The 15,550-nt window shown below is 38.7% G+C and overlaps 1 protein-coding gene across 3 annotated transcripts in view; it reads right to left on the bottom strand.

Annotated features, from left to right (window-relative positions):
* The window catches only part of ralgps1 (Ral GEF with PH domain and SH3 binding motif 1), a 118,856-nt gene that overhangs the window by 39,290 nt on the left and 64,016 nt on the right, over positions 1 to 15,550 (bottom strand). The gene's annotated exons all lie outside the window — the stretch shown is intronic.

The raw sequence follows: 15,550 nt of genomic DNA, 5'->3' as shown, positions 1-15,550 counted from the left end.
ATGTTCCTCATTCTGTAAAGATGTGCACAGATATTTTAGGTCTTTATTAATCATGGTAAACAAGCTCAAGATAACAATAGTGAAATGAAAAGACAATCTGAGGCTGAGCAGCACTAGATGTGTGTGTATCGGTGGCAATGTTTAACCACAAGCTTTTAATTACATGGTCCACTGAGTCTGGATGGATAGATGTTCATCTCTCAACAAACAGATGGCGGGAGTGCTGAGACCTTGACCTAGGAGGTGGCTGAAAATCATTCCAGTCGTATGAGTTCATGCAAGATGCTGGTGCAGGAAAATCCCCGGGCATTTCCACCCGGCAGGGACCCCTGGGTTCTACAGCAATAGGGAGTTAATGTGAAAAACACAGGCGCAGAACATTTGCCGTTATGCCATTCACAGTACACGGCCAAAACCTTAACATTAGTTCCTGCCACTAAAAGATAGACACTACCTACATTCTTCAGTTTCTCACTTCTGAGCACTTTACAAATTGAGATCCTGCACAAATACTGGAACTACAGCAAAGGAAGGGCTGAAAACAATCATAAGAGTGTTTGGTAAACACTTCCATCTGAATTAAACTGTGCATTTTACATGCATATAAACACACTGGTGTTTTGTATATTTGATTGCATACTGCAGCTGATGGTTGATTGGATCAGGGTCTGTAAAAATGATCTTATTAACTAAACTCCATTTAGAGACGGAAATGTTACTGAAGTGACATCATAACTTCAGAGCCAGACAAAAAAATCATTCATAATCAAGTTGAACTGACAAACTGAATACAGATAGAGGTGTTTAATACACAAATAGTGAAACTACAACACAGGGCTGACAAAGATCATAACAGGGTTAGGGAAACACTTCCATTTGACTTAAAGCGTGCTTATCTGTAAAATCTCAAGCTGTCACTGCCAAAACCTGCAACGTTTTAGTCTCATTCATGCAGTTATCGTTGGTTTGGGCTTACGCTAGGAGAGCATGACCTTTCCCAGACAGAGTGTTTGAATTTGCTGATGGAATTTAAAGACAGCCGTACTGCGTAATAAGGTGTATACCCTTTTTGCAAGGGGCTTTGAGGACAGGAAAAGAAAGACTGGAATAAGCACACATTCTTTCAGCCTCTATGGAAAATTTGACAGACAGGCTTACGTAATCGTCTTTCTGAGAGAGTGAACAAGAGAAATGGCGCTGCGAGACCAACTGGAAATAATAAAATGTACAGTGTAATAATTCATAAATAATTTGTAAACGTTTTGAAATTATTTTGCTGAAGCTTGCAGTTTTGGAATGCACCATAGATCTAAAATAGCACAAAGCATTTTAAACATCATTTTCAGATCATTTTCCTAATCCTCCTTGCTGATATTATATTATATTATATTATATTATATTATATTATATTATATTATATTATATTATATTATATTGTTTAATTAATTAATGAACATGTTGCACATTTTAACCGTTTATAGTTAGATTTAATGTTGTGGAACACTATTTAACATTCCATAAATGTTAAGTAAATGTCTCCTAACAAAAACTTCCACATCAATGATTATAAGAATTATTTTTTTAAACAACAACTCATTTTTAAATCTGTTTATTATTTGTCTTAGTTTATTTGGAGAGTCCATCAAAAAAGTCCCTGTGTGTGAGCTGTTACTATAGAATCAATAAAGTATTAGAACGAGTGCATTAATATTAGCCTGTCGTTCATGTTACAAGCTGGAACCTCCTGTGCTGTTATACGAAAATAATGCACATCTTACAACCAATCAGATTCGAGCATTCAACCACATTATAGCATACGATATATGATACAGGGTGTCAAAGTCAGGAACCAATGATTGTAAAACTACATATTCTTAATTTTGTATTTATTACTTACAATATACACTGCTCAGCGATAACGTTAAAACCACCTGCCTAATATTGTGTTGGTTCCTCTTATGCCACCAAAACAGCTCTGTCCCCTCAAGGCATGGACTCCACAAGACCTCTGAAGGTGTGCTGTGGTATCTGTCACCAAGATGTTAGCAGCAGATCCTTGAAGTCCGGTAAGTTTGGAGGTGGGGCCTCCATGAATCAGACTTGTTTGTCCAGCACATCTCACAGATGCTCGATCGGACTGAGATCTGGGGAATTTGGAGGCCAAGTCAACACCTGTCAACTTTCTCATGCTCCTCAAACCATTTCTGAACAAGTTTTGCAGTGTGGCAGGGAGCATTATCCTGCTGAAAGAGGCTACTGCCAATAGGAATACTGTTGCCATGAAGGGGTGTACTTGGTCTGCAACAATGTTTAGGTAGGTGGTATGTGTCGAAGTAACATCCACATGAATGCCAGGACCCAAAATTTCCCAGCAGAACATTGCCCAGAGCATCACACTGCCTCCACCGGCTTGCCTTCTTCCCATAGTGCATCCTGGTGCCATCTCTTCCACAGGTAAGCGACACACACGCACCCGGCCTTCCACATGATGTAAAAGAAAACGTGATTCATCAGACCAAGCCACCTTTTTTCATTGCTCCATGGTCCAGTTCTGATGCTCACGTGCCCATTAGAGGCATTGTTGGTGCTTTCAGCATTAACTTTTTCAGCCATTTTGCTACAGTAGCCCTTCTGTGGGATTGGACCAGACGGGCTAGCCTTCACTCCCCATGTGCATCAATGAGGCTTGGGCGTCCATGACCCTGTCGCTAGTTCTCCGGTTGTCCTTCCTTGGATCACTTTTGGTAGCTACTATCCACTGCATACCAGGAACACAAGACCTGCCATTTTGGAGATGCTGCTTCCAACACAACAACTTTGAGAACTGATTGTTCACTTGCTGCCTAATATATCCCACCCCTTGACAGGTGACATTGTAAAGATAATCAGTGTTATTCACTTCACCTCTCAGTGGTTTTAACATGTACATACCCTTACGCTCTATGCATTTTCTCAGCTCCTGTATCATGTTTTCGCTCAACATATTTGGATTGACACATTTGCTCAACATATTCCCATTGGTTCTGGACTTTTTGGATTCCTGTATAATATAGTGAATTAGGAGAAACCACTGGGACAGTAAAGCTTATTAAATAATGACAGCTAAATTTGCTCAGCAGGGATCCCTGGACATAATGAAGGAAGGCACAGCTAGCTGAGCCACTTCAGCACAGGTCTGTAAAAATGAAGTCTACCTCTTTCTGCATTTAAACCAACAGAAGAAACCAGACATAAAATGTGAACATGGTGCCAGCTGGACACAATGCAAGCTAATGAAAAGTTTCTTTAGATGTGTAGGCTTAATGTTATAGTTTCAGCTTTCGTCTGTGTTTTAAATATTCTGCTTTTGGTTGCTAGAGGCAACAAGAAATTTATGAGAACATCAGTCACGCGGCAATTAACAGTGACATAACTGTGGCTTTCTTCCGAATTTATGGCTCATGTATAGCATGTTTAACTTTAAAGAGGATTACAAGAAACTTTTTATTAAATGCTTCATCTCATCAATAAATGAACAAATCAGGTCAATCTAGTTATCGCACACATTAGGTCACTGTGCCATGCGGATGTAGTAAATGGCCACATTACAGAAAAAAAGATATTCTGTTGTGCTTTGTACAGGAAGAAGGTAGTGTAGCTCACTGGACATGGTTAATGCCACTGTTCAGCTCTGTAGCTTCTTGCCAAAACAATGAGCTCATGAGTTTCTGTAGAGAAAGTGGATTTTCCATATCTCCTCACCCAAGTACACAGCTTTGTACCCAACACAGTCTCTCTCTGGCTGACAATTATGAACCTCTATGCTGTGCTGGATTTTCCTGGTTTGTTGAATGTTTTGTAGAAGAACTTCTCTTTAGGAGTTGAGGTGAATGTATATTCCATAACAAATAAATCATTTAGTCTCTCAGTGAGGAAACACATCTAAAGAACTTTCTAAAGAAGGCCAGACTAAAGTCTTATGAACTGCCTTCTTTAGCTGACGGAAGGTTTGGAATACAACTATCATTTTATCATGGTCATGGTTTTGTCAAAGATTTGTCAGAAATATCACAAAGGATTCACTCTGACTGCACCAAATTTACAACCCATTTCATCTCGAGTACAGGAAACATTCGTTCAAAAGGAAATAAAAAGTGTTTTAATGTGCTGCTGAGACGTCTGTGGAAATATTGCTCAGCTAGTCAGCAACATTTAAAAACCAGATGTGTTTTTTAGCACATTAGACCATACATAAAAAAGAGCCCCCTTTTTGTGGCTTCTCTGGTTCTGCAACTCCTGAAATAAAGTCTGAACAGCCAGCTGCTTTAACGTGGAAGATATTACTCAGTTTTAAGAACATGGAAAGCACTAACAAGGTAGGGGTCCACAGTGAGTTACTGGATTTGTGTTATTCCCTGCACTACAGTGATTCCCAGCTCCTGGTTTTTCCATAGCACTCAAATGTCCTGATAATAATATTTCACATTTGGAAAGGAAGAAGATTGAAAGAGATACTTTCTCAAATAAATGCTGATAATTGGCAAGGTCCAGCACCGTAAATTGCACACGGCTCTCAGCAATTCTCACAGAAGGATTGATGACAGCAACTGATTCACAATTCTCATAAAACAGTAGGATGCCAGGGTCATTAAGGGAATCATCCAGAGAATGAGAACAAGACAAAAAGTACCTTCTGAATGAGTCCCATAAACACACTACGTATGAGTTTAACTTGGAAATAAAATCAAAAGTCAGCTCAATCCTTTTAACAGCTGCATGATTTCTTAGACCCAGCAACAGGCGTGCAAATTTGTCTGAGTTTGTGTAACGAAGGCTATCATGCTTACTTGTCAGGTTAGAAATTATTGAAGGGAAACCGCTAAAGTGCAAACCCAACTACTTAATAAGCCTTTGACATTTCCCTTTAAAAAAAAAACATGTTTATAGTATCTCTAAAAACTGGGCTGTTTTAAACATTTACATCTCAAATGTTTTGCCATAAGGAGTTTAGTCATAAATCAAAGAAGAATTTATCAAATTATCAAAGTAATAAAATAATTACTATATTGAGCTGTAAACAGTAAAACACCCAACGAGCAATTAAATCATAATTAGCCGTTGCATTTAAAGCTGAAGAAATTCTCTTAGGTACACAGTAATGCAGTTTTCTAAGGAAACTGACTAGTACACTATGTGGACACCTCATGTCACACCCGTATGTTCTTGCAGAACTTCCAATCTCTTCCAGTCAGCTACAAGAGCATTAGTGAGGTCAGGCACTCAATAGTTAGCGCGCACATACTATTATTCTTATTATATTTTAATAATTATTTTTATTGGCACAGAAGTGAGTCAAAATAACTTCCGCTTCTGCCTTTCAGCCTTTCCCATGATTGTAAACTTCCTGCTGCTAGCTGTCTGTGACCTTAACGTTTTATGGAGTTTTGTGGTTGTCACTAAATGCAAATGAGCTGTGTAAGGAATGTGCTTTGCAAGTAACAGGTGATCAACATACGCACACAAGTATAAAGAAAATCAGCCTTTCAGAAACTTTAAATCTGGCGGAAAAGTTTATTTCAGTTTGGCATGCACAAACTCTTACACACAACGTTACTAAGAGATTGATAAATGAGGCTTTGTGTCTTGATTAGTGCTCAGGGGCACTATCATGTTGGAACAGATTTGGGTCCCTTAGTTACAGTGAAGGGAAATCCTAAAATTACAGCATACAAAAACATTCTAGACAACTGTGTGCTTCCAACTTTGTGGGAACAGTTTGGGGAAGAACCACATGGGTGTGACGGTCAGGTGTCCACATACTTCATAGTGTAGGATGTTCTAGGCTTCTTGGAGAATGTGCTATGGTTCTTTTGTCTCTGAAAGTAAAATCCCAGACAACCTTGATGTTTTCATGAGAAACAAGGTCATAATACTGAATACAGTGATTTACGTAACAAAATATAAACAAACAAACAAAAAAATCTCTAACACAATAGTTTCAGGCTACTTTTCAGGTTCCTCCCATATCGCCGTAGCAAGGGGTCAAAAATCGTATGCTATGCCTAAACCATTGAGGACGACAAGTCTGAAGAAAACACAAAGAATTGTATTCAGAGTTGAGTTAAGCACACAGTGAAGATCTAATACTGACATTCAGCACTTCGCTATACGTAACTATGGACTTGAGCACCATTTAGAATTTACACTAGAACTGCACAGAGGTATCTCTCAGTTATGTATGATTCTGACCTTGGACTTAAGCACACTTTTCTTGAGTGATCTTGGCTCCCGTGATGAGCAATAAGTCCAGTGCCAGTGCTTGGTTTGATGTAACCAAAATATGTCATGTTGAAATTCAATTAAACTAAATTTGCACTGAGTAATGAGATAAATACAACTAGGACTGTTCGTGCATTAATATATTCCCAATATACTAGACCCCTATTAGATATTTATTGCAGTTTTTATTGTGGATATATGAAAAAAAACTATCTAGTGAATGATCATGAATTTACTTTTTTGGCACCTTCTCTTTCCCATGGGCTTCTTGTGCAGACAGGATGTGACTTTATATGGGACTGATCTTCGACCTGGCCTAATATTTTGTTAAAAACACAAGCTTTGGCTGATATCCTCAAGCTGCAGTCCTTCATAATAAAAAAGTCAGATGAGAATAAATTCAGCAGCCACATCACATCTAACACTCTGGATTGCATTACTTACAGTATACTGTATAGTCTAGATGACTCAAATGTAGCACAATGCCAGATGATCTCTGCAGCCCATCTGTTTCTTACATTTAGAAGATTTCAAGTAACAATTTGACACAAAGACAAATCTTAAAGTGACCAAAAAATGTGCGGGCTGACAGTGCAGCAAAACAGGCAACGATTTATGAGAGAGAGCATTCGGCTTCTGCTGTGACTTTTTCTTTCTTTTTTTGTGATTTTCGTTTTCTAAAGGTTAGTGTAAAAACTTTTTCCCCCCCAAAGGAAAAGCTGAATAAGTCATCCATTCCACTGAAGAATGACATACACCATGCTGGTGCTCTCTGCACACATGGTGCTCACATTTTACACGTGTCACTGAGATCTCATTCTTGTCCTTCACTGGGTAAGGCATTGTTTCACAGAACACATGGAGAGCTTCAAAAACAAGCTACCACACCTTATAAATTCATATTAACAAGACTTATTACTTCTTACATAATTTTAGTGAAACTATGCTGTCAGCTCTGAATTAATCTTCTACATTAGATGACACATATTGAGGGCAGCAGACTGGAAGTCTTGTTCCCATCTGTGGAAAAATCCAAATAAGTGCTGGTCATTTAGGCTTTTGAAGAAGGAGAATAAGGGTTATGCTCTGTTAGGATCTAGCCATTATAGCCATAAATAAAACAGGAAAGGCTTGGCTGACAAAAGGTTTCATCACAGTAAAAGAAGAAAAGGAAGAAGGCAGCCAAAAAATAGAAAAGAACACCCTTTTGCTATTTTGCATTTATTGCAGTTGCTATCCAGAGTCAACTACACAACCTTTGTCAGACTTTACAAAAATGAGCACAATATTTCTATACAATAAACAATACACACAAAAATTACAATTTTTTATTCAATTTAAACAACAGGAGAAATTGCTTTCCTCTCACAATATCATTCTCCAAAGAACTTTATAGGTGTCAATATTGAACCTTTTTCTCTAAAGGAATCCTGCTGTTGAGTTTAATTCTGTATTTGGTATTTCTGCAGTGAAGCACGATTCAAAGTCATGAATAGGTTCTACTTGATGCACAGCTTGTTGCTCACACTACTCCGATCACTGTCCTTTGGTTCAGCACATTAAAACCAGTAGACCTGAACCAAAACATGGATGAACAAAGCACACCTTGTTCTCTGAGGCTCCACAGCTGGAACCAAGAAACAGTGTGAATGTGAACGTCAGTGCCAACTATGATTTACTGCTGTATTTTTTCCCTCCCAAAGTGACTTTAAAATATATATTCTTTTTAGTGAGACATTAAGATCCAGGAGCATACAGCACAAACTTTCTGAAGTAAAGTGGGCAAATGCTGCTGAGCCTCTTCACCCAGTCTTGTCAGCTTGACAGAACTAAATGCATACACCGCTAGGTTTTGCATTGTGATTGACATACCAGAAAAAAATCAAAAGGATAATGGAAAATGAATATGAGCCTGCCATTTTCCAACGTTCAAGGGAATGCATTTAATGGTATAAGGAAAATCTTTTTTTTTTTTCCCCTAAGAGTGTCAGACCAAGCTGACGTGTCCATTTTTCCTCTGAGACGCTTAAGTAAGTGCTATTGGCAGTTGAATGGCATTTTTAAGGGAAGGGAAAACATTCAAAGTACTTTGGCAGAAGTCTTATCCAATATCTGCTAACAGAAAAATCAGAGAAGGAATGAGGCGATTTGTTGCTGATAACAGATTGAGTGAATCTATTAAGAACGGTTGAGTCATTTTAAGTTCATGAATCCTCCCTTGACACGTCCTTACCCTACCAGTTAAACATTTCAGTATAAGGTGGACTATCAGGTTTCTCAGAATTTATCATTTTCTAAGCTTTAAAATCTGTAAAATATCAATGCATGTGTGTGCATAGATATACTGACTGACCTCTTTAATAGGAACACCTTTACACATGCCCATTCATGCAATTATACAATGAGCCAATCAAGTGGCAGCAGGTCAGGAGCTTCAGTTCATGTTCACATCAAACATCAGAATAGGGAAAAAAAAATGTGATCTCAGTGACTTTAACCATGGCATGGTTGTTGATGCCAGATAGGCTGGTCTGAGTATTTCAGAAACTGCTGATCTACTGGAATTTTCACACACGAGAGTCTCTAAAGTTTACACAGAATGGTGCAGAAAACAAAAAACACCCAGTGAGGGCCAGTTCTGTGGACAGAAATGCCTTGTTGATGAGAGAAATCAGAGGAGAACGGCCAGAGTAGTTTGAGCTGCCAGGAATGCTACAGTAACTCAAATAACCACACTTAATAAGCAATAACTACTACGGCGAGAAGAAAAGCATCTGAGAATGCACGACACGTCGAACCTTGGCTCATGGCCTTCAATAGAAGACGACCATATCAGGTTCCACTCCTATCAGCCAAGAACAGGAATCTGAGGCTACACTGTGTGCACAGGTTCACCGAAATTGGACAGTTAAAGAGCAGGCATATGCAAACTTTGGCACCTTTGTATGAGAAAATCCTTGATGTGGGGAATATGCAAAATGGTAGCATTGCTTTTTAAAAAACCTCTTTATCAGCTTGTTACAGTAGGTTTCCCAACCTTTCTAACACTGTGACCTGGACCTCTTCCTATTATATTTTTAACGCAGTGGTGTGTTCACTGGCAATGAGAGGTGAAAGAAGGAGAGGTGCACTGACCGCATTACAGTTGATTATGATTTGTTGGAGGAGACAGTAATAGTGGTGGAGGATCCACCCATATGCTATCGAGATGTGTTTGTGTGTAGAGGGTGTTGGTTGTCGAGAAAAAAGTTGCATAGCATCAGGATATGTCTAGAGGTAGTTGGGCCAGGTTTGAGATCACATAGGCCAATAGTCACCTTTGCTTCACCTCTACATTTACAGAAGGACGACTGTTGACCACTTACCACCTATAACACCTGAAACAACATTAAGAATAACAACAAACCATAGCGCAACTGTAACATGCGTTCACAATGGATGGCAATAAGTGTGCAACCATGTCAAATATCATGTTTGGTGTGCTTGAGATCACACTGTTCCTGGAGGAATGTCCTCTACGAGTTACCAAGGAAAACAGCAAATCATGTGACTGGATGTCTGTCAGTGTTCATCAAGTGAGCTAACTGATGGAAAGCCTGGAATTGTATCAAGAATAGATGGATTTGAGCAGTTTCTTTCATTGAGTAAGGATTCATAGATGTACTTTGCCCATTAACTAGTCTGGCTAGAGGGGTGTCATTCTCTGAAGACTCTCAGCCACTCTACTGCAGGAGCATGAGGTAGAGTCTTGAGACACTTGGCCCTGACAGGCCCTATCTTCTTATCTTGAGCATCAGGTAGTGTGAGAACATCAAGGGGAAAAAGTGATGACTATATTTAGCCTCCCAAGAGTGGAAGGATCAGATAATGGTTAGGTTGCCTTTTCTAGGGAAGCGATTACATATCGAGCTGCTGATTTTCAAGAGATAAGGCTACTAGAATCTCATTTTCAGAGCAGGCCAGTGTCCACTCCAAACACAGTGTTTGTTTAGATCACACTTGAAATGGCACAGACCTTTCAACCCCACCACTCCCAAAAGGCATCTCTATAAAGTCTACTGGAACACAAATCTTTCCACCATGACAAGGTGACACACACAGACCCACATATATCTTTATACGCTAACACCAACGTACAAAAAAAATTCTACTCCTTTCTTTTTCACAGTAACTACAGGCATGCAGGTGCAGAATGAATAGATTTTTATCTGGGGTTCTCACACACTCCAAATCATCATAAGGAATGATGGTAAATGCCATTGGAAGAAACATGCTCTAGTTTAACGTGTATGTACATGTCAGAGAAATAGTGCTGTTACTCACTGGTGACTCAATTATGCATTGTGTGTTGTCATAGCTACCGCTTTTAGTAAATAATACATTAACATTTACATTCATTCACTCACCAGATGCTTTTGTCCATTGCCTGTGTTTCTACTTCAAGTACAAAATATATCTAATGGGTGTGTACCTATTCAGGCATATAGAAGGTTATGAAAATATGGAAATTGTGTGTATGTTTGTTGGGGAGAAAGTCTCAAGATCTATTTGTCATGAATGAGAGTCTTACAATGTGCGTAACACCACAAAGACGTGGTTCATACTAGCCAGTAACACTTGACCTCACAGCTTGAATGATGTCATTGATTTTCCCTTGTTTTGTTTAGCTATAATCAGACTCTTTCATTTGGCAGTCTCTGCGTCGCCACTAATCTGATCTGTGGAAAAAGTACTGCACCAGGGATAACTGCTTTAAGACCCAGACCAAGCTCTCAGGGAGACATCAAAACACTGTAAATGGAGGAAGATTAGTGGATATAATGACAACAATACTTAAAACAGGTGCCTACTTCATGTTGCTATGAGCCATGATACTTCAAACCCATAACAGCATGACAAGGGAAATGTCATTTTATACACAAGAAGGACCATTACACACAAAGGACAATGTTGCATAACGGAACTCTCACTGCAACATAAAAATGTTGGAATGAAATCCTTAGTAAATAAGATAAAATAAGATAAACAAAATAAACAAACCAAAATATAAGGAATTAAAACCTATTTAAAAAATAATAAAATAGGAGAGAAAATCTATGACCTTGTATTTTAACTTTTTCCAAGAATGGAAAAGTTGAGGCATGTGCCTGCAGCCTGATGCATGATCAGGCAATCACAAGAGGTTCAGGGTTCAGGAAAAAGGATACTCTTCATACATGAGGTCAGTTTACATGCTGATAGAATTATACCATGGAAAACATTTCTGTAATGACGAACAAGTTTTAGCAAGAAATCACCTGATGCCTTCCTAAATTCTTAACTGACAAAAGCTTCAGCATAATATCTCCTTCATTTCGGTGAGTGTTTAAATAAAATTACACTGAAATATTTTGAATGGAGTTTGTTATTAAATTATATATACTTATATAAAAAGCAAAGCATACTTCCTTATAATCTAATGGAGATGAAATTTATGATATTGATCAGTGATCAGTAACCTTTGAACAAAAAAATATCAGTAACTTTCAGTCCTTACTACTTAATTGGATGCCAACTCTACATTTGCCACTTGTTAGATTAACAGAAAGAATAAATGTTTAAAGTTTATCATTCATTTTTAAGGCATACAGGTATAATATTCCTATTATTATTTTTAGTTCATTTTTTGATGCCTAAGCAACACATATTTATGATTAATTTTAAAATATAGGTTCACTAATGTTACAGTATCTTAAAAAAATCAAGGGACAAGTACAGCTAAATAAAAATGTAAAAGCTCCTGCAATCCTATGCGATTCACTGAACTGTACTGTTCTTATGAAATGTAATGAAACAAAAAGGTCAACAAGTACATACACTATATGGCAAAAAGTTTGTGGACACCTGATCACCACCACCACATGTGCTTTTTGAACATCCTATTCTACATTTGCCACTCTTATGGGAAGGCTTTCCACTAGATGTTGGAGCGTGGTTGTGGGGATTTGTCCATTCAGCCACAAGAGTAATAGTGAGGTCAGGCACTGATGCTGGGAAGGGAAGGCCTGGGGCGCAGTCTGCGTTCCAATTCATCTCAAAGTTGTTCAGTGGGGTTGAGGTCAGGACTTTGTGTAGGCCACTCAAGATCTTTAACTCCAAACTTGACAAACCAGGTCTTCAGTGGTGGCTCAGTGGTTAAGGCTCCAGGTTACTGATCAGTAGGTCAGGGGGGTCGGGGGGTTCAAGCCCCAGTACTGCCAAGCTGCTACTGTTGGGCCCTCAAGCAAGGCCCTTAACCCGGATGCTGTATCATGCCTGACCCTGCGCTCTGACCCCAGCTTTATAACAAGCTGGAACATGGGAAGAAAAGAATTTCACTGTGCTGTAATATATACGTGACAAATAAAGGCTTCTTCTTCTTCATGGACCTCGCTGTGTACACAGGGGCATTGTCGTGCTGGAACATGCTCGGGGCCTTAAGGTCCAGTGAAGGCAAATTTTAGCATACAAATTCATCCTATACAATTGTGTGCTTCCGACTGTGTGGCAACAGTTTGGGAAAGACCCACATGTGGGTGTGATGGTCATGTGTCCACAAACCTTCGGCCATATAGTGTATATTTGTAGCTTATGGGAGGTCATTTTACTTTAAAAGCATGTAATGATGAGACTTGTAAAATTTGCCACAGATCAGTTCTATATTTAGAAAGTGTTGGCATCATCAGTGGTTACACTTGCCACCATATTTTACTGTAAATTATTTTTTTTTGCTATTGGCCCTGAACAGGTTTTCAGTTAGCAATGGAAAGATAAGTAAGCTAGAGTGTAGAGCAGTGGTTTACAATTACGACATTTGGCAGACGCCTTATCTAGAGTGATTTACAGAAGTGCTTTGAAGTCCCCATCAATAAATGCAGCCTCATACGGGTTCACTGGTTCAGGGACTAAGGGTATGATCAGTCCCCTGTTGGGGAGGTAGTAGAGTATGAAAAACAGAGAAGACAACACAAGAATTTATCATTTTTAAAAGTACAAAGTGCTAATTGGTTGATGGTTGATGGTTGATGGTAGAGCAGTGGCTGATGGTCAATCACTCTGTGCAGTTCACTCTGTCTAAGTAATTCACATGACTGGCTGGTGCATGGTATCATTCTTCCTACCCCTTGCTGTCAATTTTCTTAGAGGCTATAATTTAGAAGCGCGCCATCAAATAAAAATCTCAATACACAATATATTCGTCTTCTCTTCTCTGAAGTCTATTGACCACACTAAGCTTAGTGTCCAGTTGTGGCTTTGTTCTTTTCCATCTCTCCAATCAGACAGAGGCACAACTTCAAGAGCAGATGTGCATAGCTTCCTACACATCTTATTAATGCTCTCCAAGTACATACTTTCCACACAACACTTTACTACTTCTTTATGGCAAGCCGTATCAGGAAGCAGTGTATAATTATTTCCAAGTACCTTGGGATCACAGATATTTTCCTAATCCACGTGACCAGAGCGCTTCAGTACATACCTGCCACACAAAATGGTACTTCTTAATAGCTACATCAGGAGGTAGCAGAAATGATTTGTATATGTTTCTGGAGCATAGACATGCTTTACACCATGCTTTACACCATCCTTTACAACACTGTAAAACGTACGAGTCAATTTGTTGCAGCCAAACAAAGCATCTAACAAAAAGGAAAAGATAATGTTGCCGGCTTGTTCATTCCTAGATTGATACATCTGTCTACCCACACTCTGTGGCCATTTTATCAGGTTCTGCTACACTTTGTAGGTTTACACATACTGGCTGCAGCCTATCTGATACTATCCACAATGTGTCAGCACCACATCCATCAATGGCTACAGCTTATTAGATATTATTTGGACGGTGGTTCATTCACAGCACAACAGTGACACTCACATAGTGTGTGTGTGGTTTCGGTACAAGTGCAGCAGCATTCCTGGGATTAAACACCTCAGTACCACTGCTGGTTTGAGAAATAGTCCATCAACTAAAAATCTCCTAAATATTGGTCCTGTGGTCAGAAATCGACACTGATGGGCAATTACCAAAAAATGGCCAAAACGCAGGTTTCTGACATTTAAAAACAATATAAAACCATTATTGTTGTGTAGTATATACATATAGACCTATATACATTGTGCTGTCAGTTTATTAGCTTGTAATAAACTAATAATAATAATAATAATAACAATAGTTCTAATAACTAATAAACTCCAATGGTTATGAACAAAAACGAAGAAACATTTAAGTAAGTTCCACAGTTACTGGTGCCAAAGTGTAGAACGAGCTGGTTAGAGGTTAGAGACAGGCACACGATGCTGTCCTTGTTTTGGAAAGCACGAATGTGAACGTGAAAGTTCAGAAAGAATACTTTGTACTACCTGTATATAGTAATACATAATTTTAATCGTAGGACCTTAAATTATTTTCAACTTTATTTACCTCGTCACCACTGCTCATTCTAAAATTTAAATTCTGTGCAACAAGAAACATGTGCGTAAAGTAATTATTTGGATGCCTATCTCTAGTGGTGGAAAAAAAAAAAAATCAGTTTCTTGAGAGACTCATGTAGACTCAGAGTTTTCCATTATCAGATTGCTGAAGTGCTTGTAAATGCACTGATCATATGCCAAAACTGAATGTGCTGAGGTAACCAGATGTCTTTGTACGTGTAAAAGAACTTACTGTTTCCATCAAGCTTGTCTGCTTGGGGAACATCTAATGAAGTAAGGTCTCTTTATGAGTGGGCCTTCTCTGGGGGGGGGAGGGGGTTAGGGGGGTTAGGGGGCAGGGGGGCCGCTTGTAAATACCCTAAAACTCACTGCCTGTTTTGGGGAATTAAGGATTTTAACAGCACCAGCATAGACTTTACAGGATTTATAAGCCCTGCTACTCTCAGGGCCTTAATTCTTTATTAAGACATTTAGAATTTTGAAGAAAATTTGAAAAGACAAATACAGAATTTGGAATATTTCCTATATACAAACAGAACTCATTACCTCAAATTCACCTCAAACCAGAATTGAAAACATCATCAATAATAATTGAGCAACTTGTATGAAAGTTAAGGAACCATCAAACCACTGAGGCTAACTTTAGGATTGAATTTTAATTGTATAAAATATTTGCCAGCTAACAAATACATATTTCTCCGCAAAATAATTTTACCTGCCACTACAAAGCTGTCTTCATATTACTGACCAACTCTAATCTTGTCACTGTGACTTGAGAGTGAAAGAGTTTTTGAAATTTGTTCAGCACTTACAGCTGACAGCCAAGAGTACAGGAATAACC

The sequence above is a fragment of the Pangasianodon hypophthalmus genome, chromosome 8, assembly GCF_027358585.1.
Source record: "Pangasianodon hypophthalmus isolate fPanHyp1 chromosome 8, fPanHyp1.pri, whole genome shotgun sequence".
Classification (NCBI taxonomy): Eukaryota; Metazoa; Chordata; class Actinopteri; order Siluriformes; family Pangasiidae; genus Pangasianodon; species Pangasianodon hypophthalmus.
The sequence above is the reverse complement of the archived record's forward strand: the minus strand, read 5'-3'. Positions and strand labels throughout refer to the sequence as shown.